Source organism: Dissoconium aciculare (assembly GCF_010015565.1).
Source record: "Dissoconium aciculare CBS 342.82 unplaced genomic scaffold K489scaffold_11, whole genome shotgun sequence".
NCBI classification, from domain to species: domain Eukaryota; kingdom Fungi; phylum Ascomycota; class Dothideomycetes; order Mycosphaerellales; family Dissoconiaceae; genus Dissoconium; species Dissoconium aciculare.
In genome coordinates this window covers 298,091-302,873 of record NW_022984961.1, presented here as the reverse complement: position 1 = coordinate 302,873, position 4,783 = coordinate 298,091, and positions in this window count along the sequence as shown.

Sequence of the window (4,783 nt, the reverse complement as noted above, 5' to 3'; positions counted from 1 at the left end):
AGCCTCTCGACGTAGTATGTTTCTCACCGCTGAAGAGAAAATACTCTGAGCGTGTCAGAGGCTTGGCACGGAACCGCGTCTTCTATATCAACAAAGAGAACTTCCTTCCAGCCTTTAAGGACGCGTTTTTCGACGTGTTTACGAAAGAGAACTGTCGAAAGGCCTTTGAGGCAACAGCGATAGTCCGTACAGACGCGCAAACAGTTATTGATCGTCTTAATATACGTTTACACACCCCTCCTCGACAGCTATTACCGGAAGCAGCATAGGAGTCCCAAACACTAAGCAATTCGCATGAATTCGGATCTCAATCACGGCTAATTAGTAGCTCTTTCCTTAGATCTCTACCCGAAGCTAAGGAAGGGTTCTCACAGTTGGTAAAAGGTGCTAAGTTGATGCTCTATTAGAATGTACTTCAAGCTGCACGGATTACAGAGCTTGAAGAGCAATTAGCAGTATTAACTAAGAGAAGATCGCGCAAACGGAAGCAGATACAGCAAGGTGGATCTATAGAGTATAGTATTGGAGCATTACAGGCAGGCGTAGATGCGGGTCTGAGTGCTCAACAATCGAAAAGGACTCGTGATAAAGCTGGTCCTGAACGAGGACTTCTAACTCAACGACGATGTAGAAACTGCGGAATAGCTGGACACAACTCGCGAACCTGCCAGCAGGATAGAGATGCTCCTTCTGAATCATATCCTAGCATAGCAGCTGTATAACTAGGTATGTAGTCAAATAAACCATGTTTGCAGTCACCTCATTTTTAATACCAAGGAAAAGTAGCGGGTTCGGTAGTGTGGCCGGCTCGCTGATAGATTACGTTAGCTTCTTTATATCTAATTTAAAAGAAGACTAGCTAGTCCTTATTCTAAAAACTTTATTTACTAGTAATTTAAGAGCTACTCTCTTTTATTATATTATTATATTATTTAAAGCTAGTACTCTTACAAACGAATAATATCTATCTTTAGCTATATATAAGGATCTATAGCCGAGTACTACGGATTACCTAACTTCCTAGTTAGGTAACCTATAGCTAGCTTTATATATTATACGACCCGTATACGTATAGTATTAGAGTAGTAATTAGTCTTAATACAACTACTACTCTTAGTAGCTAGTACCTCTATACGCTACTATATATACCTACTATTATACTATACTACTAAGTATAAGTATATCTAATATCTAATATTTTAATTTATATTTATCTAAAGTATATAGATCTTTTACCTTAATATAAAATATAAAATATTTTATATTCTTTAGAGGTAATTAAATAGCTAATTATATAATTACTATATCTTACTAGCTTATATAAAAAATCTTCTATAATTATATTTAAGGTACTTATATATTACTCTAAAGTAATTTATAGTATAGTATTAATAGTTATTTAGCCCTTTATATTACTTTTTATAAAAAGTTACTTATTACCCCTTTTACTTATATCCTTACCTTTAGTTTTATAGTAATAGATAAAGGAAAACCTAATATTATTCTTAATTATCTTTTAAAATAATCTTAAAAGAATACTCTTTACTCCTAAATTATTTCAATTCCTAAGCGTTTAATTTTATTTATTAAGGTATTTAAATTTATTACTTATCTTAGTTTCCTTTCTAAAAGACTATAAATAATAAGGGTAAAATGTCTTTTTTCCGTTAAAAGAGAAGTAGCTAGTTTACTACCTATTATTTCTTTAAGTATAGTAATTTATTTCTTACTATTAGTATTTATATAGTATATTAATAAATTAATATATAATTATTAGAGATAGTTTTTATATCTATACCTCTAGAAAAAATATTAAATAGTTTATAGGATCTTTTATATTACTAATAAATTGTATTTTTCTTCTAGTAATAAAAGAGTATAGGAAAAGGCTTTAGAGAGGTCTTTACTAATTTAGTTACTATTATTATTACTACTTCTAATACTTATTTTCTTCTATTCTAATTATATTCCTCTAGTATTAAAAGAACTTATAATAAAGTAGAAGAGTTTAATAAAACTAAAGAGAAGGAAGTATTTAGAGCTTATAATATTTTAATAGCTTTTACTACTTATTAAGTAAAATAAGAGTTATTAGACTAAGATATTCTTATAGTAATTTTTAAATACTCCTTCTTACTTCTTAATAAGCTATAGATATTATATAGTTAAGACGTATTCTATAAAAATGTTAATTTATTAACTAACTACTATCTTCTTCGAAGTAATATATTAGAGTATAACTCTACTAGCTATAGTAGCTACGACTATCTAAGGCGACTTAGATAGTCGTAATTATAGGTAAGTATAGCTAGTAGTAACGAGGTCGACCCTTCGTTCTCGGAGGTAAGTATAATATCTATATCTAGAATTTAGAAATTAAACTTATATCTAGGTTTGAATCTCAGGTTTTTAAGCCTAAGATAAAAGAAATATAGTATCTCTAGAGGTAGATATAACCGAATTTCTATTTTTCTTATAACGAGAGAGAGAGACCTAGGTTTTCTTATATAGTAGAGGATTAATTACTTGTAGATTATTATAGGTTTAATTATAGTTCAACTTATTAATATCTTTTTAAATCTCTAGTCTTTATATAATACTATCTTTAGAATAAGAGAGAAACGTTTTAGAAGATATACATTTAAACTTAGAGGAGCTTTATTTTTATTAAGAAATAAGAGATAGAAATACTTTATAGAATCTACTTAAAATTTTAGAAAAGCCTTATAGTAAAGTCTATATAGTACTATCTTATTCTCGAGTTAATAGAATCTTTAGATATATCTTTAGGTAGATCTTTAGGAGTAAAGAATATTTTTACGAAAAATAAATATTTCTAAGAGTATAAAGACTAACTTTATACCTTAAAGAGCTATAGAGAGGAGATAAATAAGACTAGTAGCTTAGCCCGAGATTTTAGCTAGAATAGGTAGTAGTTTAAGGTAATATAGCTTTATATAAAAGAAGGGAAAGTCTTATAGCTAGCTAGGAATAATAGTTACTATAGACTTCTATAAAGTTTATTCTACCTTAAGAATAATAATTAGTATAGCTTTTACTTTACTTATAGTAAGTAGTAGGGCCTATAAATGTAAAATTATTAAAGAAATAGTAGAATATTTACTCTAATTATTAAGTAAAGTGTACTAAAGTAAAGTAAAGGCCTATACGTAGCTTAATCTATCCCTAAGCTCTAGGGCTAAAGACCGACGTAGTAGAAAAACTAATATAGTAGAAACGTATAATTAAGAGAGCTATATAGTATAAAGAAGTATATTAGGAGATACTTTTAGCTTATAGACTTCTATTTCTTTATACCTTTAACTATATATAAGATAAAAAACAAAATATAATCTAGACTATATTTGAAATATAAGTATTTATATATAGAAATAGTACTTATATTAAGTGTGGAGAGAAAATAAAAGTAGCAATAAAGAGAATTAGAAGAAAGAAGTCTCTTAAGTATTATAGTACCCTTTAGATAAGAATAAAGGGTCGACCTTATTACTACTAGCTAGCAGAGCTAGAACCTATATATTAAGTCGAAGTATACGTAGTAATTTAATTAATTATCTTTTTATAGAATGTGTCTTAACTATATAATATTAAGAGCCTGTTAAAGTTCTCTATAAATTATACTGAATCTACTTAGAATTTATTAGAATTAAAAAATAAAACTAATACTTCAGAAGTAATACTAAACTTATTATAACGTAATACTAAGTTGAAAGTAGAAGAAGTAAGTATTTCTTAGTTTCAGACTTTCTAAGAATACTTTATAAACTCTAAAAATTCTAAACTTTAAAATAATATCTCTTTCTCTAGAAAAGTATCTCTATTTATCTTAATAAATAGACTTATAGAGAGAATAATAATCTAGGACCTAGACTAACCTTTAAGTAATATAAGTATAAAGTATTAGATACCTTAACTAAGCTTTTTATAGAACTTAGAATTATTTTACATTATAAAAAAATTTAGAAAACTTTTAATTAAAATACTTCTACTCTTAAGTAAATACTTTAATATGTTTTAAAGAAGCTTAGAGATCTAAATAAGATTATACTAGTAATGTACTAAATAATATAGGTAAGTTTTTATTATAATTATCTTTTTAGATACTACTTTAAGTCCCCGAGAAACTTTAAAATAATATTTATAGCCTATCTACTTTTTAAGCCTCTCTATTTACTTTAAAAGGCTTTTATAGTTTAGAAAATTAAGAGGACTATTAATAAGAAATATAATAATATTTACTAACTAATAGAAAAGTAATATAGATATTAAACAAGATAAATAAAAACTTATATAGTATATATTTATTAGAAGTCTAGCTTTAATAGGTTGGATATCCTATATATATCTAATACTCTTATATAGAAAATAATAGAAGTATAATAAAATAAATAAATAAACAAATAAGCTTCTTTATCTCGATTAGGTAATTCCCGACTTGAATTTAGGAGAGTATATTATATATAACGTAATCTATCACCGAGCGGGCCAAATCACCGAACGGGCCATTTTGTCTTGGCATTACAACTGAGGTGACTACAACCGTTGTTTATTCAACCACACACTTAGTTATACATCTGCTATGCTAGGATATGGTTCAGAAGGAGCATCTCTATCTGTCTGGCAAGTTCGTGAGTTGTGTCCAGCTATTCCGCAGTTTCTACATCGTCGTTGAGTTGGAGGTCCTCGTTCAGACTCAGCTTCATTACAAGTCCTTTTTGATCGTTGAGCACCTATCCCCGCCTGTGCGATTGCCTGTGATGCT